This window comes from Chiloscyllium punctatum, chromosome 36 (genome assembly GCF_047496795.1).
Source record: "Chiloscyllium punctatum isolate Juve2018m chromosome 36, sChiPun1.3, whole genome shotgun sequence".
NCBI lineage: Eukaryota > Metazoa > Chordata > Chondrichthyes > Orectolobiformes > Hemiscylliidae > Chiloscyllium > Chiloscyllium punctatum.
In genome coordinates this window covers 34,432,761-34,458,303 of record NC_092774.1, presented here as the reverse complement: position 1 = coordinate 34,458,303, position 25,543 = coordinate 34,432,761, and the positions used below count along the sequence as shown (strand labels likewise).

The window sequence follows — 25,543 nt, the reverse complement described above, 5'->3', positions numbered from 1 at the left end:
GGAACAGGCAAAACACTGAAAGGCTGGAAGGGCGACGGCCCCGGAGTAAGAAAGCTAGTTCCTCGTGACATGGATGTGTCTGCAGACTGTCCCCGGTATCTCCACAAGAGATCTCCCAGGCTTGATTATGGAAAAGTAAAACTGATAGACGACAATTGTAATTCTCGGCGGGGAGGCTGAAGTATAAAATCACCAGGCGATGGTGCAGCCCAAGTCAGCGCCTGTCTCTGTGGCGCAATTGGTCAGCGCGTTCGGCTGTTAACCGAAAGGTTGGTGGTTCGAGCCCACCCGGGGGCGGTGTGTTCGCTGCCCTTCTTTGGCTTCGAAGCTGTGCGCTTTTAATGGCGTCAGGAAAATTTTCCCCAAACGGAAATCTTCTCCACAAAGGGGTTTCTGAATTGAATTGATGTCTAACGGAAGGGACTGCGTTTGCTGAGAAGACGAGACCAAAAGAGAAACTAGGCAGGTTTGACAGTACCTGTCGGTGAAAACACAATTTTGAAATGTTGCCTCTGATTCTCTTTCCACAGATGTTGCCTGACCTGCTGAGTTCCTCCTGCAATTTCTAACTGAAAGTTCATTTCATCTTTTGGGGTGAAACACCGAAATATCTGCAAACACCATGTGCCGATATTTAACCCTTTCGAATCACTGTGAAGTGATTGGATTCAAACAAACTCTGCGATGATTCACTCTTTCTCAGCTCCATAGGCAGACAGGCCTGGGAAGTCAAGCTGTCAGTGTGGTTCTGTATTCGTGGGCCGAGTGGTTAATGCGATGTACATGAAATCCATTGCGGTTTCCCCTCGCAGGTGTGAACCCTGCCGAGTACAAAATGAGAAATGTCGTCGAAAAGAAAGGGAGCTTGCTCCCCGGCTTCTTCTTTAAGATTCAAATCAGTGGAGGGGGAAAAATATTTCACTCAAATTGGGACTGGTGGGAATCTGCAACCCACTGCCTGTTCGGGTGGAACAAGCAGATACCCGCAGAGCTTCTTTTGAGGCTATGAGCAAAGTGTTTGGAAATGAGACTAGAAGAGTGAGGTGCTTGAAATCGTGATCGAAATGAAGCAGGCACCTGAGGACAAGGGTGTTTCCTTTGCCAGTGAAAGATACTGCTTCACCAAGTTGGGCCTGTGGAAGGGAATCAGTGACGGTGATTATCTTTGGTTGTTCGCCTTGTGAATGAACCCATTGCTGCGCATGTCCGTGCTAACGTCAGAACTCTGCAGCATGGTGGCGTGAGATACGCACAGGGCCGGGGCCAATGGATGATGCATCTGACTCCACCTCCCTGTTTGAAATGCAGCTCACAGCTTCTTCACACACCCCAATTAATCTTTCTCATTGTCCTGTAGCCGGCATACGGTTTGAATTCCCGATCTGCGGGAATGAGAATCCTTTCACTGTCTCGCGTCAGTAAATGTCCCTGAGAACATCTGAGTCAACTCACAGCGCAGTCATATGAGGGGAAGCTGAAATAGCCCCACATGCTGCTCACGGGCACATTTTATTCTCCCCAACTCAACGCCTCAAACACTGCGGCTCCTGGGAGTGGAAAAGAAACAATCACCAAAACCCAGTCCAAGCTCTGTGAATCTTCAGAAAATCAGCAAACGTTCATCCCTTCGGATTTTCTATCCTGGGCTGACAGGGATGGGTTTTGTCACTCTTTTGTAGGACATTGCAAGTGGATGTTTTGCAAACATGCACTACAATGCAATCTGATTAATCAGGACCTGGATGTTTTCGGTCTTTGAATGTATGTGTTGTGCTCCAGAACTTTGCTGTTCACAGTTTATAATACTTATCTTCCCAGTCCCCTGTATCACTTGTCGAAAATGTTTAATTTGTGTCTTGTAATCCTTTCACTGTCTGCTAATGAGGATAGCGTTTCCGTGTTTTACCTAAATTATCTTGACCTTGCATACCTCAAGCCTCAAGCGAATTTCACGAGAAACCTTCTCCAGTTCAAAAGCCAACTGTTCATGATGGCTCTGTTCCTTGTCACGTGTCCAATTTCAGATCGATGTTGTTAATGTCCCTTCTACTCCTTCAGATCCAGGTTTCGCTCACAGGGCTAGAACAGAACTGTCACCAAATACATTGACCAATCTACGTTCATCCTATCGATTGTATTAGCATCATCAACACTTCTCATCAAAATAACTCGAGAGACTTTCATCACAATTTTCTGTGAACAGTCATACATTAGCTTTGCTGAATGAACCCCAAATTTCTTGAAGTGGCTCCTTATTTTCGGCCCTGATTATTAATCTCTCTACGCATGGGAATGGATCCTTCCCAGCCGCTCTATCTCTCATCAATGTGTGTAGTTCAATTCGATCTCCCATCAGCCTCCTCTGTCCTGATCAAATCCAGGGCAACAGGAACCGTTGGGGCTATGGCGCGGACAGGACAATCCCAATACTCACCTTTCCTGTTAGAACTATTCCATGAGAAAGTTTAGACCACAACTTTGGGCGTGTAGTTGTGGCCGAACACTTAAGGTGTTGGCGTAGAGATCCTTTGGGGCTCCCCGCCCAGGGTGGTAACCTGCTGGCTATGATTTCTTCGCTGGCGATTTTAAATGACTTCCTGTTGGTTGCATTATCGCTCAAACTTCACAAAACCCGTCTCAATAAAGACCCGTTTTCTCATGTCTGGGAATTGATTGCCATGCAGGAAACTCGGGTTCTGAACAAACAACGTACCAGACTCACAACGTCAGCTCTGTTTCCCTTTCCACAGATGCTGCTCGACCCGTTGGCTTTCTGCAGTATTCTCTGTGTTTATTAGGCACAAGTGCTGCTTTTCATTCAAGAACTTCAATCCCTGTCCTCTGGTAACTGACTCTGGTCAGTGGCAATTGGTTCTTCTGATCATTAAACTGCCCATTCCCACCGCTTCTTCCTCCATCGTGACCAACAGCCCCAGGAAATCTCCAGTTTTCCTTCTTTGCTCCAAAGCGAACATTCTCCACCTTGGGAATGTCTCCCCAAAATGGAAATTCCTCATCCCTGGACATGAGGCAAGGCGTACAATTGGAAGAGATTTTGGCAAAATATTGTCAGTTAGGAAATGGAAAAATGTTCAAATGTTCATGAAGCAACACAGAAATCCCAGTCTCCAGCTTTGTGAACCTTTAGAAACACTTTGCGAAGCGGATTTCGAGGAGAATGAAAGATGACCGGTCCGATTGAGCAGAGACAGTCCAGACACCGTCCCCTTGTTGACGAGGCCGGGAGGTTGACTCTGATGTTCTTGGCACATGAACTGATCTGAGACAATGAAAGAATTGTCGTTCCTGCACATCATGAATTCAAACCCCTTCTCCCCTGCGAGCCAACGAGAGAACTCGGAAACAGGCAAAACACTGAAAGGCTGGAAGGGCGACGGCCCCGGAGTAAGAAAGCTAGTTCCTCGTGACATGGATGTGTCTACAGACTGTCCCCGGTATCTCCACAAGAGATCTCCCAGGCTTGATTATGGAAAAGTAAAACTGATAGACGACAACTGTAATTCTCGGCGGGGAGGCTCAATTATAAAATCACCAGGCGATGTGCAGCCCAAGTCAGCGCCTGTCTCTGTGGCGCAATTGGTCAGCGTGTTCGGCTGTTAACCGAAAGGTTGGTGGTTCGAGCCCACCCAGGGGCGGTGTGTTCGCTGCCCTTCTTTGGCTTCGAAGCTGTGCGCTTTTAATGGCGTCAGGAAAATTTTCCCCCAACGGAAATCTTCTCCACAAAGGGGTTTCTGAATTGAATTGATGTCTAACGGAAGGGACTGCGTTTGCTGAGAAGACGAGACCAAAAGAGAAACTAGGCAGGTTTGACAGTACCTGTCGGTGAAAACACAATTTTGAAATGTTGCCTCTGATTCTCTTTCCACAGATGTTGCCTGACCTGCTGAGTTCCTCCTGCAATTTCTAACTGAAAGTTCATTTCATCTTTTGGGGTGAAACACCGAAATATCTGCAAACACCATGTGCCGATATTTAACCCTTTCGAATCACTGTGAAGTGATTGGATTCAAACAAACTCTGCGATGATTCACTCTTTCTCAGCTCCATAGGCAGACAGGCCTGGGAAGTCAAGCTGTCAGTGTGGTTCTGTATTCGTGGGCCGAGTGGTTAATGCGATGTACATGAAATCCATTGCGGTTTCCCCTCGCAGGTGTGAACCCTGCCGAGTACAAAATGAGAAATGTCGTCGAAAAGAAAGGGAGCTTGCTCCCCGGCTTCTTCTTTAAGATTCAAATCAGTGGAGGGGGAAAAATATTTCACTCAAATTGGGACTGGTGGGAATCTGCAACCCACTGCCTGTTCGGGTGGAACAAGCAGATACCCGCAGAGCTTCTTTTGAGGCTATGAGCAAAGTGTTTGGAAATGAGACTAGAAGAGTGAGGTGCTTGAAATCGTGATCGAAATGAAGCAGGCACCTGAGGACAAGGGTGTTTCCTTTGCCAGTGAAAGATACTGCTTCACCAAGTTGGGCCTGTGGAAGGGAATCAGTGACGGTGATTATCTTTGGTTGTTCGCCTTGTGAATGAACCCATTGCTGCGCATGTCCGTGCTAACGTCAGAACTCTGCAGCATGGTGGCGTGAGATACGCACAGGGCCGGGGCCAATGGATGATGCATCTGACTCCACCTCCCTGTTTGAAATGCAGCTCACAGCTTCTTCACACACCCCAATTAATCTTTCTCATTGTCCTGTAGCCGGCATACGGTTTGAATTCCCGATCTGCGGGAATGAGAATCCTTTCACTGTCTCGCGTCAGTAAATGTCCCTGAGAACATCTGAGTCAACTCACAGCGCAGTCATATGAGGGGAAGCTGAAATAGCCCCACATGCTGCTCACGGGCACATTTTATTCTCCCCAACTCAACGCCTCAAACACTGCGGCTCCTGGGAGTGGAAAAGAAACAATCACCAAAACCCAGTCCAAGCTCTGTGAATCTTCAGAAAATCAGCAAACGTTCATCCCTTCGGATTTTCTATCCTGGGCTGACAGGGATGGGTTTTGTCACTCTTTTGTAGGACATTGCAAGTGGATGTTTTGCAAACATGCACTACAATGCAATCTGATTAATCAGGACCTGGATGTTTTCGGTCTTTGAATGTATGTGTTGTGCTCCAGAACTTTGCTGTTCACAGTTTATAATACTTATCTTCCCAGTCCCCTGTATCACTTGTCGAAAATGTTTAATTTGTGTCTTGTAATCCTTTCACTGTCTGCTAATGAGGATAGCGTTTCCGTGTTTTACCTAAATTATCTTGACCTTGCATACCTCAAGCCTCAAGCGAATTTCACGAGAAACCTTCTCCAGTTCAAAAGCCAACTGTTCATGATGGCTCTGTTCCTTGTCACGTGTCCAATTTCAGATCGATGTTGTTAATGTCCCTTCTACTCCTTCAGATCCAGGTTTCGCTCACAGGGCTAGAACAGAACTGTCACCAAATACATTTACCAATCTACGTTCATCCTATCGATTGTATTAGCATCATCAACACTTCTCATCAAAATAACTCGAGAGACTTTCATCACAATTTTCTGTGAACAGTCATACATTAGCTTTGCTGAATGAACCCCAAATTTCTTGAAGTGGCTCCTTATTTTCGGCCCTGATTATTAATCTCTCTACGCATGGGAATGGATCCTTCCCAGCCGCTCTATCTCTCATCAATGTGTGTAGTTCAATTCGATCTCCCATCAGCCTCCTCTGTCCTGATCAAATCCAGGGCAACAGGAACCGTTGGGGCTATGGCGCGGACAGGACAATCCCAATACTCACCTTTCCTGTTAGAACTATTCCATGAGAAAGTTTAGACCACAACTTTGGGCGTGTAGTTGTGGCCGAACACTTAAGGTGTTGGCGTAGAGATCCTTTGGGGCTCCCCGCCCAGGGTGGTAACCTGCTGGCTATGATTTCTTCGCTGGCGATTTTAAATGACTTCCTGTTGGTTGCATTATCGCTCAAACTTCACAAAACCCGTCTCAATAAAGACCCGTTTTCTCATGTCTGGGAATTGATTGCCATGCAGGAAACTCGGGTTCTGAACAAACAACGTACCAGACTCACAACGTCAGCTCTGTTTCCCTTTCCACAGATGCTGCTCGACCCGTTGGCTTTCTGCAGTATTCTCTGTGTTTATTAGGCACAAGTGCTGCTTTTCATTCAAGAACTTCAATCCCTGTCCTCTGGTAACTGACTCTGGTCAGTGGCAATTGGTTCTTCTGATCATTAAACTGCCCATTCCCACCGCTTCTTCCTCCATCGTGACCAACAGCCCCAGGAAATCTCCAGTTTTCCTTCTTTGCTCCAAAGCGAACATTCTCCACCTTGGGAATGTCTCCCCAAAATGGAAATTCCTCATCCCTGGACATGAGGCAAGGCGTACAATTGGAAGAGATTTTGGCAAAATATTGTCAGTTAGGAAATGGAAAAATGTTCAAATGTTCATGAAGCAACACAGAAATCCCAGTCTCCAGCTTTGTGAACCTTTAGAAACACTTTGCGAAGCGGATTTCGAGGAGAATGAAAGATGACCGGTCCGATTGAGCAGAGACAGTCCAGACACCGTCCCCTTGTTGACGAGGCCGGGAGGTTGACTCTGATGTTCTTGGCACATGAACTGATCTGAGACAATGAAAGAATTGTCGTTCCTGCACATCATGAATTCAAACCCCTTCTCCCCTGCGAGCCAACGAGAGAACTCGGAAACAGGCAAAACACTGAAAGGCTGGAAGGGCGACGGCCCCGGAGTAAGAAAGCTAGTTCCTCGTGACATGGATGTGTCTGCAGACTGTCCCCGGTATCTCCACAAGAGATCTCCCAGGCTTGATTATGGAAAAGTAAAACTGATAGACGACAACTGTAATTCTCGGCGGGGAGGCTCAATTATAAAATCACCAGGCGATGTGCAGCCCAAGTCAGCGCCTGTCTCTGTGGCGCAATTGGTCAGCGTGTTCGGCTGTTAACCGAAAGGTTGGTGGTTCGAGCCCACCCAGGGGCGGTGTGTTCGCTGCCCTTCTTTGGCTTCGAAGCTGTGCGCTTTTAATGGCGTCAGGAAAATTTTCCCCCAACGGAAATCTTCTCCACAAAGGGGTTTCTGAATTGAATTGATGTCTAACGGAAGGGACTGCGTTTGCTGAGAAGACGAGACCAAAAGAGAAACTAGGCAGGTTTGACAGTACCTGTCGGTGAAAACACAATTTTGAAATGTTGCCTCTGATTCTCTTTCCACAGATGTTGCCTGACCTGCTGAGTTCCTCCTGCAATTTCTAACTGAAAGTTCATTTCATCTTTTGGGGTGAAACACCGAAATATCTGCAAACACCATGTGCCGATATTTAACCCTTTCGAATCACTGTGAAGTGATTGGATTCAAACAAACTCTGCGATGATTCACTCTTTCTCAGCTCCATAGGCAGACAGGCCTGGGAAGTCAAGCTGTCAGTGTGGTTCTGTATTCGTGGGCCGAGTGGTTAATGCGATGTACATGAAATCCATTGCGGTTTCCCCTCGCAGGTGTGAACCCTGCCGAGTACAAAATGAGAAATGTCGTCGAAAAGAAAGGGAGCTTGCTCCCCGGCTTCTTCTTTAAGATTCAAATCAGTGGAGGGGGAAAAATATTTCACTCAAATTGGGACTGGTGGGAATCTGCAACCCACTGCCTGTTCGGGTGGAACAAGCAGATACCCGCAGAGCTTCTTTTGAGGCTATGAGCAAAGTGTTTGGAAATGAGACTAGAAGAGTGAGGTGCTTGAAATCGTGATCGAAATGAAGCAGGCACCTGAGGACAAGGGTGTTTCCTTTGCCAGTGAAAGATACTGCTTCACCAAGTTGGGCCTGTGGAAGGGAATCAGTGACGGTGATTATCTTTGGTTGTTCGCCTTGTGAATGAACCCATTGCTGCGCATGTCCGTGCTAACGTCAGAACTCTGCAGCATGGTGGCGTGAGATACGCACAGGGCCGGGGCCAATGGATGATGCATCTGACTCCACCTCCCTGTTTGAAATGCAGCTCACAGCTTCTTCACACACCCCAATTAATCTTTCTCATTGTCCTGTAGCCGGCATACGGTTTGAATTCCCGATCTGCGGGAATGAGAATCCTTTCACTGTCTCGCGTCAGTAAATGTCCCTGAGAACATCTGAGTCAACTCACAGCGCAGTCATATGAGGGGAAGCTGAAATAGCCCCACATGCTGCTCACGGGCACATTTTATTCTCCCCAACTCAACGCCTCAAACACTGCGGCTCCTGGGAGTGGAAAAGAAACAATCACCAAAACCCAGTCCAAGCTCTGTGAATCTTCAGAAAATCAGCAAACGTTCATCCCTTCGGATTTTCTATCCTGGGCTGACAGGGATGGGTTTTGTCACTCTTTTGTAGGACATTGCAAGTGGATGTTTTGCAAACATGCACTACAATGCAATCTGATTAATCAGGACCTGGATGTTTTCGGTCTTTGAATGTATGTGTTGTGCTCCAGAACTTTGCTGTTCACAGTTTATAATACTTATCTTCCCAGTCCCCTGTATCACTTGTCGAAAATGTTTAATTTGTGTCTTGTAATCCTTTCACTGTCTGCTAATGAGGATAGCGTTTCCGTGTTTTACCTAAATTATCTTGACCTTGCATACCTCAAGCCTCAAGCGAATTTCACGAGAAACCTTCTCCAGTTCAAAAGCCAACTGTTCATGATGGCTCTGTTCCTTGTCACGTGTCCAATTTCAGATCGATGTTGTTAATGTCCCTTCTACTCCTTCAGATCCAGGTTTCGCTCACAGGGCTAGAACAGAACTGTCACCAAATACATTTACCAATCTACGTTCATCCTATCGATTGTATTAGCATCATCAACACTTCTCATCAAAATAACTCGAGAGACTTTCATCACAATTTTCTGTGAACAGTCATACATTAGCTTTGCTGAATGAACCCCAAATTTCTTGAAGTGGCTCCTTATTTTCGGCCCTGATTATTAATCTCTCTACGCATGGGAATGGATCCTTCCCAGCCGCTCTATCTCTCATCAATGTGTGTAGTTCAATTCGATCTCCCATCAGCCTCCTCTGTCCTGATCAAATCCAGGGCAACAGGAACCGTTGGGGCTATGGCGCGGACAGGACAATCCCAATACTCACCTTTCCTGTTAGAACTATTCCATGAGAAAGTTTAGACCACAACTTTGGGCGTGTAGTTGTGGCCGAACACTTAAGGTGTTGGCGTAGAGATCCTTTGGGGCTCCCCGCCCAGGGTGGTAACCTGCTGGCTATGATTTCTTCGCTGGCGATTTTAAATGACTTCCTGTTGGTTGCATTATCGCTCAAACTTCACAAAACCCGTCTCAATAAAGACCCGTTTTCTCATGTCTGGGAATTGATTGCCATGCAGGAAACTCGGGTTCTGAACAAACAACGTACCAGACTCACAACGTCAGCTCTGTTTCCCTTTCCACAGATGCTGCTCGACCTGTTGGCTTTCTGCAGTATTCTCTGTGTTTATTAGGCACAAGTGCTGCTTTTCATTCAAGAACTTCAATCCCTGTCCTCTGGTAACTGACTCTGGTCAGTGGCAATTGGTTCTTCTGATCATTAAACTGCCCATTCCCACCGCTTCTTCCTCCATCGTGACCAACAGCCCCAGGAAATCTCCAGTTTTCCTTCTTTGCTCCAAAGCGAACATTCTCCATCTTGGGAATGTCTCCCCAAAATGGAAATTCCTCATCCCTGGACATGAGGCAAGGCGTACAATTGGAAGAGATTTTGGCAAAATATTGTCAGTTAGGAAATGGAAAACTGTTCAAATGTTCATGAAGCAACACAGAAATCCCAGTCTCCAGCTTTGTGAACCTTTAGAAACACTTTGCGAAGCGGATTTCGAGGAGAATGAAAGATGACCGGTCCGATTGAGCAGAGACAGTCCAGACACCGTCCCCTTGTTGACGAGGCCGGGAGGTTGACTCTGATGTTCTTGGCACATGAACTGATCTGAGACAATGAAAGAATTGTCGTTCCTGCACATCATGAATTCAAACCCCTTCTCCCCTGCGAGCCAACGAGAGAACTCGGGAACAGGCAAAACACTGAAAGGCTGGAAGGGCGACGGCCCCGGAGTAAGAAAGCTAGTTCCTCGTGACATGGATGTGTCTGCAGACTGTCCCCGGTATCTCCACAAGAGATCTCCCAGGCTTGATTATGGAAAAGTAAAACTGATAGACGACAATTGTAATTCTCGGCGGGGAGGCTGAATTATAAATCACCAGGCGATGGTGCAGCCCAAGTCAGCGCCTGTCTCTGTGGCGCAATTGGTCAGCGCGTTCGGCTGTTAACCGAAAGGTTGGTGGTTCGAGCCCACCCAGGGGCGGTGTGTTCGCTGCCCTTCTTTGGCTTCGAAGCTGTGCGCTTATAATGGCGTCAGGAAAATTTTCCCCCAACGGAAATCTTCTCCACAAAGGGGTTTCTGAATTGAATTGATGTCTAACGGAAGGGACTGCGTTTGCTGAGAAGACGAGACCAAAAGAGAAACTAGGCAGGTTTGACAGTACCTGTCGGTGAAAACACAATTTTGAAATGTTGCCTCTGATTCTCTTTCCACAGATGTTGCCTGACCTGCTGAGTTCCTCCTGCAATTTCTAACTGAAAGTTCATTTCATCTTTTGGGGTGAAACACCGAAATATCTGCAAACACCATGTGCCGATATTTAACCCTTTCGAATCACTGTGAAGTGATTGGATTCAAACAAACTCTGCGATGATTCACTCTTTCTCAGCTCCATAGGCAGACAGGCCTGGGAAGTCAAGCTGTCAGTGTGGTTCTGTATTCGTGGGCCGAGTGGTTAATGCGATGTACATGAAATCCATTGCGGTTTCCCCTCGCAGGTGTGAACCCTGCCGAGTACAAAATGAGAAATGTCGTCGAAAAGAAAGGGAGCTTGCTCCCCGGCTTCTTCTTTAAGATTCAAATCAGTGGAGGGGGAAAGATATTTCACTCAAATTGGGACTGGTGGGAATCTGCAACCCACTGCCTGTTCGGGTGGAACAAGCAGATACCCGCAGAGCTTCTTTTGAGGCTATGAGCAAAGTGTTTGGAAATGAGACTAGAAGAGTGAGGTGCTTGAAATCGTGATCGAAATGAAGCAGGCACCTGAGGACAAGGGTGTTTCCTTTGCCAGTGAAAGATACTGCTTCACCAAGTTGGGCCTGTGGAAGGGAATCAGTGACGGTGATTATCTTTGGTTGTTCGCCTTGTGAATGAACCCATTGCTGTGCATGTCCGTGCTAACGTCAGAACTCTGCAGCATGGTGGCGTGAGATACGCACAGGGCCGGGGCCAATGGATGATGCATCTGACTCCACCTCCCTGTTTGAAATGCAGCTCACAGCTTCTTCACACACCCCAATTAATCTTTCTCATTGTCCTGTAGCCGGCATACGGTTTGAATTCCCGATCTGCGGGAATGAGAATCCTTTCACTGTCTCGCGTCAGTAAATGTCCCTGAGAACATCTGAGTCAACTCACAGCGCAGTCATATGAGGGGAAGCTGAAATAGCCCCACATGCTGCTCACGGGCACATTTTATTCTCCCCAACTCAACGCCTCAAACACTGCGGCTCCTGGGAGTGGAAAAGAAACAATCACCAAAACCCAGTCCAAGCTCTGTGAATCTTCAGAAAATCAGCAAACGTTCATCCCTTCGGATTTTCTATCCTGGGCTGACAGGGATGGGTTTTGTCACTCTTTTGTAGGACATTGCAAGTGGATGTTTTGCAAACATGCACTACAATGCAATCTGATTAATCAGGACCTGGATGTTTTCGGTCTTTGAATGTATGTGTTGTGCTCCAGAACTTTGCTGTTCACAGTTTATAATACTTATCTTCCCAGTCCCCTGTATCACTTGTCGAAAATGTTTAATTTGTGTCTTGTAATCCTTTCACTGTCTGCTAATGAGGATAGCGTTTCCGTGTTTTACCTAAATTATCTTGACCTTGCATACCTCAAGCCTCAAGCGAATTTCACGAGAAACCTTCTCCAGTTCAAAAGCCAACTGTTCATGATGGCTCTGTTCCTTGTCACGTGTCCAATTTCAGATCGATGTTGTTAATGTCCCTTCTACTCCTTCAGATCCAGGTTTCGCTCACAGGGCTAGAACAGAACTGTCACCAAATACATTTACCAATCTACGTTCATCCTATCGATTGTATTAGCATCATCAACACTTCTCATCAAAATAACTCGAGAGACTTTCATCACAATTTCCTGTGAACAGTCATACATTAGCTTTGCTGAATGAACCCCAAATTTCTTGAAGTGGCTCCTTATTTTCGGCCCTGATTATTAATCTCTCTACGCATGGGAATGGATCCTTCCCAGCCGCTCTATCTCTCATCAATGTGTGTAGTTCAATTCGATCTCCCATCAGCCTCCTCTGTCCTGATCAAATCCAGGGCAACAGGATACGTTGGGGCTATGGCGCGGACAGGACAAGCCCAATACTCACCTTTCCTGTTAGAACTATTCCATGAGAAAGTTTAGACCACAACTTTGGGCGTGTAGTTGTGGCCGAACACTTAAGGTGTTGGCGTAGAGATCCTTTGGGGCTCCCCGCCCAGGGTGGTAACCTGCTGGCTATGATTTCTTCGCTGGCGATTTTAAATGACTTCCTGTTGGTTGCATTATCGCTCAAACTTCACAAAACCCGTCTCAATAAAGACCCGTTTTCTCATGTCTGGGAATTGATTGCCATGCAGGAAACTCGGGTTCTGAACAAACAACGTACCAGACTCACAACGTCAGCTCTGTTTCCCTTTCCACAGATGCTGCTCGACCCGTTGGCTTTCTGCAGTATTCTCTGTGTTTATTAGGCACAAGTGCTGCTTTTCATTCAAGAACTTCAATCCCTGTCCTCTGGTAACTGACTCTGGTCAGTGGCAATTGGTTCTTCTGATCATTAAACTGCCCATTCCCACCGCTTCTTCCTCCATCGTGACCAACAGCCCCAGGAAATCTCCAGTTTTCCTTCTTTGCTCCAAAGCGAACATTCTCCATCTTGGGAATGTCTCCCCAAAATGGAAATTCCTCATCCCTGGACATGAGGCAAGGCGTACAATTGGAAGAGATTTTGGCAAAATATTGTCAGTTAGGAAATGGAAAACTGTTCAAATGTTCATGAAGCAACACAGAAATCCCAGTCTCCAGCTTTGTGAACCTTTAGAAACACTTTGCGAAGCGGATTTCGAGGAGAATGAAAGATGACCGGTCCGATTGAGCAGAGACAGTCCAGACACCGTCCCCTTGTTGACGAGGCCGGGAGGTTGACTCTGATGTTCTTGGCACATGAACTGATCTGAGACAATGAAAGAATTGTCGTTCCTGCACATCATGAATTCAAACCCCTTCTCCCCTGCGAGCCAACGAGAGAACTCGGGAACAGGCAAAACACTGAAAGGCTGGAAGGGCGACGGCCCCGGAGTAAGAAAGCTAGCTCCTCGTGACATGGATGTGTCTGCAGACTGTCCCCGGTATCTCCACAAGAGATCTCCCAGGCTTGATTATGGAAAAGTAAAACTGATAGACGACAATTGTAATTCTCGCCGGGGAGGCTGAAGTATAAAATCACCAGGCGATGGTGCAGCCCAAGCCAGCGCCTGTCTCTGTGGCGCAATTGGTCAGCGCGTTCGGCTGTTAACCGAAAGGTTGGTGGTTCGAGCCCACCCAGGGGCGGTGTGTTCGCTGCCCTTCTTTGGCTTCGAAGCTGTGCGCTTTTAATGGCGTCAGGAAAATTTTCCCCCAACGGAAATCTTCTCCACAAAGGGGTTTCTGAATTGAATTGATGTCTAACGGAAGGGACTGCGTTTGCTGAGAAGACGAGACCAAAAGAGAAACTAGGCAGGTTTGACAGTACCTGTCGGTGAAAACACAATTTTGAAATGTTGCCTCTGATTCTCTTTCCACAGATGTTGCCTGACCTGCTGAGTTCCTCCTGCAATTTCTAACTGAAAGTTCATTTCATCTTTTGGGGTGAAACACCGAAATATCTGCAAACACCATGTGCCGATATTTAACCCTTTCGAATCACTGTGAAGTGATTGGATTCAAACAAACTCTGCGATGATTCACTCTTTCTCAGCTCCATAGGCAGACAGGCCTGGGAAGTCAAGCTGTCAGTGTGGTTCTGTATTCGTGGGCCGAGTGGTTAATGCGATGTACATGAAATCCATTGCGGTTTCCCCTCGCAGGTGTGAACCCTGCCGAGTACAAAATGAGAAATGTCGTCGAAAAGAAAGGGAGCTTGCTCCCCGGCTTCTTCTTTAAGATTCAAATCAGTGGAGGGGGAAAGATATTTCACTCAAATTGGGACTGGTGGGAATCTGCAACCCACTGCCTGTTCGGGTGGAACAAGCAGATACCCGCAGAGCTTCTTTTGAGGCTATGAGCAAAGTGTTTGGAAATGAGACTAGAAGAGTGAGGTGCTTGAAATCGTGATCGAAATGAAGCAGGCACCTGAGGACAAGGGTGTTTCCTTTGCCAGTGAAAGATACTGCTTCACCAAGTTGGGCCTGTGGAAGGGAATCAGTGACGGTGATTATCTTTGGTTGTTCGCCTTGTGAATGAACCCATTGCTGCGCATGTCCGTGCTAACGTCAGAACTCTGCAGCATGGTGGCGTGAGATACGCACAGGGCCGGGGCCAATGGATGATGCATCTGACTCCACCTCCCTGTTTGAAATGCAGCTCACAGCTTCTTCACACACCCCAATTAATCTTTCTCATTGTCCTGTAGCCGGCATACGGTTTGAATTCCCGATCTGCGGGAATGAGAATCCTTTCACTGTCTCGCGTCAGTAAATGTCCCTGAGAACATCTGAGTCAACTCACAGCGCAGTCATATGAGGGGAAGCTGAAATAGCCCCACATGCTGCTCACGGGCACATTTTATTCTCCCCAACTCAACGCCTCAAACACTGCGGCTCCTGGGAGTGGAAAAGAAACAATCACCAAAACCCAGTCCAAGCTCTGTGAATCTTCAGAAAATCAGCAAACGTTCATCCCTTCGGATTTTCTATCCTGGGCTGACAGGGATGGGTTTTGTCACTCTTTTGTAGGACATTGCAAGTGGATGTTTTGCAAACATGCACTACAATGCAATCTGATTAATCAGGACCTGGATGTTTTCGGTCTTTGAATGTATGTGTTGTGCTCCAGAACTTTGCTGTTCACAGTTTATAATACTTATCTTCCCAGTCCCCTGTATCACTTGTCGAAAATGTTTAATTTGTGTCTTGTAATCCTTTCACTGTCTGCTAATGAGGATAGCGTTTCCGTGTTTTACCTAAATTATCTTGACCTTGCATACCTCAAGCCTCAAGCGAATTTCACGAGAAACCTTCTCCAGTTCAAAAGCCAACTGTTCATGATGGCTCTGTTCCTTGTCACGTGTCCAATTTCAGATCGATGTTGTTAATGTCCCTTCTACTCCTTCAGATCCAGGTTTCGCTCACAGGGCTAGAACAGAACTGTCACCAAATACATTTACCAATCTACGTTCATCCTATCGATTGTATTAGCATCATCAACACTTCTCATCAAAATAACTCGAGAGACTTTCATCACAATTTTCTGTGAACAGTCATACATTAGCTTTGCTGAATGAACCCCAAATTTCTTGAAGTGGCTCCTTATTTTCGGCCCTGATTATTAATCTCTCTACGCATGGGAATGGATCCTTCCCAGCCGCTCTATCTCTCATCAATGTGTGTAGTTCAATTCGATCTCCCATCAGCCTCATCTGTCCTGATCAAATCCAGGGCAACAGGAACCGTTGGGGCTATGGCGCGGACAGGACAATCCCAATACTCACCTTTCCTGTTAGAACTATTCCATGAGAAAGTTTAGACCACAACTTTGGGCGTGTAGTTGTGGCCGAACACTTAAGGTGTTGGCGTAGAGATCCTTTGGGGCTCCCCGCCCAGGGTGGTAACCTGCTGGCTATGATTTCTTCGCTGGCGATTTTAAATGACTTCCTGTTGGTTGCATTATCGCTCAAACTTCACAAAACCCGTCTCAATAAAGACCCGTTTTCTCATGTCTGGGAATTGATTGCCATGCAGGAAACTCGGGTTCTGAACAAACAACGTACCAGACTCACAACGTCAGCTCTGTTTCCCTTTCCACAGATGCTGCTCGACCCGTTGGCTTTCTGCAGTATTCTCTGTGTTTATTAGGCACAAGTGCTGCTTTTCATTCAAGAACTTCAATCCCTGTCCTCTGGTAACTGACTCTGGTCAGTGGCAATTGGTTCTTCTGATCATTAAACTGCCCATTCCCACCGCTTCTTCCTCCATCGTGACCAACAGCCCCAGGAAATCTCCAGTTTTCCTTCTTTGCTCCAAAGCGGACATTCTCCACCTTGGGAATGTCTCCCCAAAATGGAAATTCCTCATCCCTGGACATGAGGCAAGGCGTACAATTGGAAGAGATTTTGGCAAAATATTGTCAGTTAGGAAATGGAAAAATGTTCAAATGTTCATGAAGCAACACAGAAATCCCAGTCTCCAGCTTTGTGAACCTTTAGAAACACTTTGCGAAGCGGATTTCGAGGAGAATGAAAGATGACCGGTCCGATTGAGCAGAGACAGTCCAGACACCGTCCCCTTGTTGACGAGGCCGGGAGGTTGACTCTGATGTTCTTGGCACATGAACTGATCTGAGACAATGAAAGAATTGTCGTTCCTGCACATCATTAATTCAAACCCCTTCTCCCCTGCGAGCCAACGAGAGAACTCGGGAACAGGCAAAACACTGAAAGGCTGGAAGGGCGACGGCCCCGGAGTAAGAAAGCTAGTTCCTCGTGACATGGATGTGTCTGCAGACTGTCCCCGGTATCTCCACAAGAGATCTCCCAGGCTTGATTATGGAAAAGTAAAACTGATAGACGACAATTGTAATTCTCGGCGGGGAGGCTGAATTATAAAATCACCAGGCGATGGTGCAGCCCAAGTCAGCGCCTGTCTCTGTGGCGCAATTGGTCAGCGCGTTCGGCTGTTAACAGAAAGGTTGGTGGTTCGAGCCCACCCAGGGGCGGTGTGTTCGCTGCCCTTCTTTGGCTTCGAAGCTGTGCGCTTTTAATGGCGTCAGGAAAATTTTCCCCCAACGGAAATCTTCTCCACAAAGGGGTTTCTGAATTGAATTGATGTCTAACGGAAGGGACTGCGTTTGCTGAGAAGACGAGACCAAAAGAGAAACTAGGCAGGTTTGACAGTACCTGTCGGTGAAAACACAATTTTGAAATGTTGCCTCTGATTCTCTTTCCACAGATGTTGCCTGACCTGCTGAGTTCCTCCTGCAATTTCTAACTGAAAGTTCATTTCATCTTTTGGGGTGAAACACCGAAATATCTGCAAACACCATGTGCCGATATTTAACCCTTTCGAATCACTGTGAAGTGATTGGATTCAAACAAACTCTGCGATGATTCACTCTTTCTCAGCTCCATAGGCAGACAGGCCTGGGAAGTCAAGCTGTCAGTGTGGTTCTGTATTCGTGGGCCGAGTGGTTAATGCGATGTACATGAAATCCATTGCGGTTTCCCCTCGCAGGTGTGAACCCTGCCGAGTACAAAATGAGAAATGTCGTCGAAAAGAAAGGGAGCTTGCTCCCCGGCTTCTTCTTTAAGATTCAAATCAGTGGAGGGGGAAAAATATTTCACTCAAATTGGGACTGGTGGGAATCTGCAACCCACTGCCTGTTCGGGTGGAACAAGCAGATACCCGCAGAGCTTCTTTTGAGGCTATGAGCAAAGTGTTTGGAAATGAGACTAGAAGAGTGAGGTGCTTGAAATCGTGATCGAAATGAAGCAGGCACCTGAGGACAAGGGTGTTTCCTTTGCCAGTGAAAGATACTGCTTCACCAAGTTGGGCCTGTGGAAGGGAATCAGTGACGGTGATTATCTTTGGTTGTTCGCCTTGTGAATGAACCCATTGCTGCGCATGTCCGTGCTAACGTCAGAACTCTGCAGCATGGTGGCGTGAGATACGCACAGGGCCGGGGCCAATGGATGATGCATCTGACTCCACCTCCCTGTTTGAAATGCAGCTCACAGCTTCTTCACAAACCCCAATTAATCTTTCTCATTGTCCTGTAGCCGGCATACGGTTTGAATTCCCGATCTGCGGGAATGAGAATCTTTTCACTGTCTCGCGTCAGTAAATGTCCCTGAGAACATCTGAGTCAACTCACAGCGCAGTCATATGAGGGGAAGCTGAAATAGCCCCACATGCTGCTCACGGGCACATTTTATTCTCCCCAACTCAACGCCTCAAACACTGCGGCTCCTGGGAGTGGAAAAGAAACAATCACCAAAACCCAGTCCAAGCTCTGTGAATCTTCAGAAAATCAGCAAACGTTCATCCCTTCGGATTTTCTATCCTGGGCTGACAGGGATGGGTTTTGTCACTCTTTTGTAGGACATTGCAAGTGGATGTTTTGCAAACATGCACTACAATGCAATCTGATTAATCAGGACCTGGATGTTTTCGGTCTTTGAATGTATGTGTTGTGCTCCAGAACTTTGCTGTTCACAGTTTATAATACTTATCTTCCCAGTCCCCTGTATCACTTGTCGAAAATGTTTAATTTGTGTCTTGTAATCCTTTCACTGTCTGCTAATGAGGATAGCGTTTCCGTGTTTTACCTAAATTATCTTGACCTTGCATACCTCAAGCCTCAAGCGAATTTCACGAGAAACCTTCTCCAGTTCAAAAGCCAACTGTTCATGATGGCTCTGTTTCTTGTCACGTGTCCAATTTCAGATCGATGTTGTTAATGTCCCTTCTACTCCTTCAGATCCAGGTTTCGCTCACAGGGCTAGAACAGAACTGTCACCAAATACATTTACCAATCTACGTTCATCCTATCGATTGTATTAGCATCATCAACACTTCTCATCAAAATAACTCGAGAGACTTTCATCACAATTTTCTGTGAACAGTCATACATTAGCTTTGCTGAATGAACCCCAAATTTCTTGAAGTGGCTCCTTATTTTCGGCCCTGATTATTAATCTCTCTACGCATGGGAATGGATCCTTCCCAGCCGCTCTATCTCTCATCAATGTGTGTAGTTCAATTCGATCTCCCATCAGCCTCCTCTGTCCTGATCAAATCCAGGGCAACAGGAACCGTTGGGGCTATGGCGCGGACAGGACAATCCCAATACTCACCTTTCCTGTTAGAACTATTCCATGAGAAAGTTTAGACCACAACTTTGGGCGTGTAGTTGTGGCCGAACACTTAAGGTGTTGGCGTAGAGATCCTTTGGGGCTCCCCGCCCAGGGTGGTAACCTGCTGGCTATGATTTCTTCGCTGGCGATTTTAAATGACTTCCTGTTGGTTGCATTATCGCTCAAACTTCACAAAACCCGTCTCAATAAAGACCCGTTTTCTCATGTCTGGGAATTGATTGCCATGCAGGAAACTCGGGTTCTGAACAAACAACGTACCAGACTCACAACGTCAGCTCTGTTTCCCTTTCCACAGATGCTGCTCGACCCGTTGGCTTTCTGCAGTATTCTCTGTGTTTATTAGGCACAAGTGCTGCTTTTCATTCAAGAACTTCAATCCCTGTCCTCTGGTAACTGACTCTGGTCAGTGGCAATTGGTTCTTCTGATCATTAAACTGCCCATTCCCACCGCTTCTTCCTCCATCGTGACCAACAGCCCCAGGAAATCTCCAGTTTTCCTTCTTTGCTCCAAAGCGAACATTCTCCATCTTGGGAATGTCTCCCCAAAATGGAAATTCCTCATCCCTGGACATGAGGCAAGGCGTACAATTGGAAGAGATTTTGGCAAAATATTGTCAGTTAGGAAATGGAAAAATGTTCAAATGTTCATGAAGCAACACAGAAATCCCAGTCTCCAGCTTTGTGAACCTTTAGAAACACTTTGCGAAGCGGATTTCGAGGAGAATGAAAGATGACCGGTCCGATTGAGCAGAGACAGTCCAGACACCGTCCCCTTGTTGACGAGGCCGGGAGGTTGACTCTGATGTTCTTGGCACATGAACTGATCTGAGACAATGAAAGAATTGTCGTTCCTGCACATCATGAATTCAAACCCCTTCTCCCCTGCGAGCCAACGAGAGAACTCGGGAACAGGCAAAACACTGAAAGGCTGGAAGGGCGACGGCCCCGGAGAAAGAAAGCTAGTTCCTCGTGACATGGATGTGTCTGCAGCCTGTCCCCGGTATCTCCACAAGAGATCTCCCAGGCTTGATTATGGAAAAGTAAAACTGATAGACGACAATTGTAATTCTCGGCGGGGAGGCTGAAGTATAAAATCACCAGGCGATGGTGCAGCCCAAGTCAGCGCCTGTCTCTGTGGCGCAATTGGTCAGCGCGTTCGGCTGTTAACTGAAAAGTTGGTGGTTCGAGCCCACCCAGGGGCGGTGTGTTCTCTGCCCTTCTTTGGCTTCGAAGCTGTGCGCTTTTAATGGCGTCAGGAAAATTTTCCCCCAACGGAAATCTTCTCCACAAAGGGGTTTCTGAATTGAATTGATGTCTAACGGAAGGGACTGCGTTTGCTGAGAAGACGAGACCAAAAGAGAAACTAGGCAGGTTTGACAGTACCTGTCGGTGAAAACACAATTTTGAAATGTTGCCTCTGATTCTCTTTCCACAGATGTTGCCTGACCTGCTGAGTTCCTCCTGCAATTTCTAACTGAAAGTTCATTTCATCTTTTGGGGTGAAACACCGAAATATCTGCAAACACCATGTGCCGATATTTAACCCTTTCGAATCACTGTGAAGTGATTGGATTCAAACAAACTCTGCGATGATTCACTCTTTCTCAGCTCCATAGGCAGACAGGCCTGGGAAGTCAAGCTGTCAGTGTGGTTCTGTATTCGTGGGCCGAGTGGTTAATGCGATGTACATGAAATCCATTGCGGTTTCCCCTCGCAGGTGTGAACCCTGCCGAGTACAAAATGAGAAATGTCGTCGAAAAGAAAGGGAGCTTGCTCCCCGGCTTCTTCTTTAAGATTCAAATCAGTGGAGGGGGAAAAATATTTCACTCAAATTGGGACTGGTGGGAATCTGCAACCCACTGCCTGTTCGGGTGGAACAAGCAGATACCCGCAGAGCTTCTTTTGAGGCTATGAGCAAAGTGTTTGGAAATGAGACTAGAAGAGTGAGGTGCTTGAAATCGTGATCGAAATGAAGCAGGCACCTGAGGACAAGGGTGTTTCCTTTGCCAGTGAAAGATACTGCTTCACCAAGTTGGGCCTGTGGAAGGGAATCAGTGACGGTGATTATCTTTGGTTGTTCGCCTTGTGAATGAACCCATTGCTGCGCATGTCCGTGCTAACGTCAGAACTCTGCAGCATGGTGGCGTGAGATACGCACAGGGCCGGGGCCAATGGATGATGCATCTGACTCCACCTCCCTGTTTGAAATGCAGCTCACAGCTTCTTCACACACCCCAATTAATCTTTCTCATTGTCCTGTAGCCGGCATACGGTTTGAATTCCCGATCTGCGGGAATGAGAATCCTTTCACTGTCTCGCGTCAGTAAATGTCCCTGAGAACATCTGAGTCAACTCACAGCGCAGTCATATGAGGGGAAGCTGAAATAGCCCCACATGCTGCTCACGGGCACATTTTATTCTCCCCAACTCAACGCCTCAAACACTGCGGCTCCTGGGAGTGGAAAAGAAACAATCACCAAAACCCAGTCCAAGCTCTGTGAATCTTCAGAAAATCAGCAAACGTTCATCCCTTCGGATTTTCTATCCTGGGCTGACAGGGATGGGTTTTGTCACTCTTTTCTAGGACATTGCAAGTGGATGTTTTGCAAACATGCACTACAATGCAATCTGATTAATCAGGACCTGGATGTTTTCGGTCTTTGAATGTATGTGTTGTGCTCCAGAACTTTGCTGTTCACAGTTTATAATACTTATCTTCCCAGTCCCCTGTATCACTTGTCGAAAATGTTTAATTTGTGTCTTGTAATCCTTTCACTGTCTGCTAATGAGGATAGCGTTTCCGTGTTTTACCTAAATTATCTTGACCTTGCATACCTCAAGCCTCAAGCGAATTTCACGAGAAACCTTCTCCAGTTCAAAAGCCAACTGTTCATGATGGCTCTGTTCCTTGTCACGTGTCCAATTTCAGATCGATGTTGTTAATGTCCCTTCTACTCCTTCAGATCCAGGTTTCGCTCACAGGGCTAGAACAGAACTGTCACCAAATACATTTACCAATCTACGTTCATCCTATCGATTGTATTAGCATCATCAACACTTCTCATCAAAATAACTCGAGAGACTTTCATCACAATTTTCTGTGAACAGTTCTACATTAGCTTTGCTGAATGAACCCCAAATTTCTTGAAGTGGCTCCTTATTTTCGGCCCTGATTATTAATCTCTCTACGCATGGGAATGGATCCTTCCCAGCCGCTCTATCTCTCATCAATGTGTGTAGTTCAATTCGATCTCCCATCAGCCTCCTCTGTCCTGATCAAATCCAGGGCAACAGGAACCGTTGGGGCTATGGCGCGGACAGGACAATCCCAATACTCACCTTTCCTGTTAGAACTATTCCATGAGAAAGTTTAGACCACAACTTTGGGCGTGTAGTTGTGGCCGAACACTTAAGGTGTTGGCGTAGAGATCCTTTGGGGCTCCCCGCCCAGGGTGGTAACCTGCTGGCTATGATTTCTTCGCTGGCGATTTTAAATGACTTCCTGTTGGTTGCATTATCGCTCAAACTTCACAAAACCCGTCTCAATAAAGACCCGTTTTCTCATGTCTGGGAATTGATTGCCATGCAGGAAACTCGGGTTCTGAACAAACAACGTACCAGACTCACAACGTCAGCTCTGTTTCCCTTTCCACAGATGCTGCTCGACCCGTTGGCTTTCTGCAGTATTCTCTGTGTTTATTAGGCACAAGTGCTGCTTTTCATTCAAGAACTTCAATCCCTGTCCTCTGGTAACTGACTCTGGTCAGTGGCAATTGGTTCTTCTGATCATTAAACTGCCCATTCCCACCGCTTCTTCCTCCATCGTGACCAACAGCCCCAGGAAATCTCCAGTTTTCCTTCTTTGCTCCAAAGCGGACATTCTCCACCTTGGGAATGTCTCCCCAAAATGGAAATTCCTCATCCCTGGACATGAGGCAAGGCGTACAATTGGAAGAGATTTTGGCAAAATATTGTCAGTTAGGAAATGGAAAAATGTTCAAATGTTCATGAAGCAACACAGAAATCCCAGTCTCCAGCTTTGTGAACCTTTAGAAACACTTTGCGAAGCGGATTTCGAGGAGAATGAAAGATGACCGGTCCGATTGAGCAGAGACAGTCCAGACACCGTCCCCTTGTTGACGAGGCCGGGAGGTTGACTCTGATGTTCTTGGCACATGAACTGATCTGAGACAATGAAAGAATTGTCGTTCCTGCACATCATTAATTCAAACCCCTTCTCCCCTGCGAGCCAACGAGAGAACTCGGGAACAGGCAAAACACTGAAAGGCTGGAAGGGCGACGGCCCCGGAGTAAGAAAGCTAGTTCCTCGTGACGTGGATGTGTCTGCAGACTGTCCCCGGTATCTCCACAAGAGATCTCCCAGGCTTGATTATGGAAAAGTAAAACTGATAGACGACAATTGTAATTCTCGGCGGGGAGGCTGAATTATAAAATCACCAGGCGATGGTGCAGCCCAAGTCAGCGCCTGTCTCTGTGGCGCAATTGGTCAGCGCGTTCGGCTGTTAACCGAAAGGTTGGTGGTTCGAGCCCACCCAGGGGCGGTGTGTTCGCTGCCTTTCTTTGGCTTCGAAGCTGTGCGCTTTTAATGGCGTCAGGAAAATTTTCCCCCAACGGAAATCTTCTCCACAAAGGGGTTTCTGAATTGAATTGATGTCTAACGGAAGGGACTGCGTTTGCTGAGAAGACGAGACCAAAAGAGAAACTAGGCAGGTTTGACAGTACCTGTCGGTGAAAACACAATTTTGAAATGTTGCCTCTGATTCTCTTTCCACAGATGTTGCCTGACCTGCTGAGTTCCTCCTGCAATTTCTAACTGAAAGTTCATTTCATCTTTTGGGGTGAAACACCGAAATATCTGCAAACACCATGTGCCGATATTTAACCCTTTCGAATCACTGTGAAGTGATTGGATTCAAACAAACTCTGCGATGATTCACTCTTTCTCAGCTCCATAGGCAGACAGGCCTGGGAAGTCAAGCTGTCAGTGTGGTTCTGTATTCGTGGGCCGAGTGGTTAATGCGATGTACATGAAATCCATTGCGGTTTCCCCTCGCAGGTGTGAACCCTGCCGAGTACAAAATGAGAAATGTCGTCGAAAAGAAAGGGAGCTTGCTCCCCGGCTTCTTCTTTAAGATTCAAATCAGTGGAGGGGGAAAAATATTTCACTCAAATTGGGACTGGTGGGAATCTGCAACCCACTGCCTGTTCGGGTGGAACAAGCAGATACCCGCAGAGCTTCTTTTGAGGCTATGAGCAAAGTGTTTGGAAATGAGACTAGAAGAGTGAGGTGCTTGAAATCGTGATCGAAATGAAGCAGGCACCTGAGGACAAGGGTGTTTCCTTTGCCAGTGAAAGATACTGCTTCACCAAGTTGGGCCTGTGGAAGGGAATCAGTGACGGTGATTATCTTTGGTTGTTCGCCTTGTGAATGAACCCATTGCTGCGCATGTCCGTGCTAACGTCAGAACTCTGCAGCATGGTGGCGTGAGATACGCACAGGGCCGGGGCCAATGGATGATGCATCTGACTCCACCTCCCTGTTTGAAATGCAGCTCACAGCTTCTTCACACACCCCAATTAATCTTTCTCATTGTCCTGTAGCCGGCATACGGTTTGAATTCCCGATCTGCGGGAATGAGAATCCTTTCACTGTCTCGCGTCAGTAAATGTCCCTGAGAACATCTGAGTCAACTCACAGCGCAGTCATATGAGGGGAAGCTGAAATAGCCCCACATGCTGCTCACGGGCACATTTTATTCTCCCCAACTCAACGCCTCAAACACTGCGGCTCCTGGGAGTGGAAAAGAAACAATCACCAAAACCCAGTCCAAGCTCTGTGAATCTTCAGAAAATCAGCAAACGTTCATCCCTTAGGATTTTCTATCCTGGGCTGACAGGGATGGGTTTTGTCACTCTTTTCTAGGACATTGCAAGTGGATGTTTTGCAAACATGCACTACAATGCAATCTGATTAATCAGGACCTGGATGTTTTCGGTCTTTGAATGTATGTGTTGTGCTCCAGAACTTTGCTGTTCACAGTTTATAATACTTATCTTCCCAGTCCCCTGTATCACTTGTCGAAAATGTTTAATTTGTGTCTTGTAATCCTTTCACTGTCTGCTAATGAGGATAGCGTTTCCGTGTTTTACCTAAATTATCTTGACCTTGCATACCTCAAGCCTCAAGCGAATTTCACGAGAAACCTTCTCCAGTTCAAAAGCCAACTGTTCATGATGGCTCTGTTCCTTGTCACGTGTCCAATTTCAGAT

At 46.8% G+C, this 25,543-nt stretch overlaps 8 non-coding genes across 8 annotated transcripts; all 8 read left to right on the top strand.

Moving 5' to 3' along the window:
• The first annotated feature begins 223 nt into the window (after positions 1–223).
• Positions 224–297, top strand: trnan-guu (transfer RNA asparagine (anticodon GUU)). The gene has a single exon. It is a non-coding gene; the product is annotated as a tRNA-Asn (tRNA).
• A 3,285-nt stretch (positions 298–3,582) lies between these two features.
• Positions 3,583–3,656, top strand: trnan-guu (transfer RNA asparagine (anticodon GUU)). The gene has a single exon. It is a non-coding gene; the product is annotated as a tRNA-Asn (tRNA).
• Positions 3,657–6,941: 3,285 nt separating this feature from the next.
• On the top strand, positions 6,942–7,015 carry trnan-guu (transfer RNA asparagine (anticodon GUU)). Its single transcript has one exon. It is a non-coding gene; the product is annotated as a tRNA-Asn (tRNA).
• A 3,285-nt stretch (positions 7,016–10,300) lies between these two features.
• trnan-guu (transfer RNA asparagine (anticodon GUU)) lies at positions 10,301–10,374 on the top strand. The gene has a single exon. It is a non-coding gene; the product is annotated as a tRNA-Asn (tRNA).
• Positions 10,375–13,660: 3,286 nt separating this feature from the next.
• trnan-guu (transfer RNA asparagine (anticodon GUU)) lies at positions 13,661–13,734 on the top strand. The gene has a single exon. It is a non-coding gene; the product is annotated as a tRNA-Asn (tRNA).
• Positions 13,735–17,020: 3,286 nt separating this feature from the next.
• On the top strand, positions 17,021–17,094 carry trnan-guu (transfer RNA asparagine (anticodon GUU)). The gene has a single exon. It is a non-coding gene; the product is annotated as a tRNA-Asn (tRNA).
• A 3,286-nt stretch (positions 17,095–20,380) lies between these two features.
• On the top strand, positions 20,381–20,454 carry trnan-guu (transfer RNA asparagine (anticodon GUU)). Its single transcript has one exon. It is a non-coding gene; the product is annotated as a tRNA-Asn (tRNA).
• A 3,286-nt stretch (positions 20,455–23,740) lies between these two features.
• Positions 23,741–23,814, top strand: trnan-guu (transfer RNA asparagine (anticodon GUU)). The gene has a single exon. It is a non-coding gene; the product is annotated as a tRNA-Asn (tRNA).
• The last annotated feature ends 1,729 nt before the right edge of the window (positions 23,815–25,543 follow it).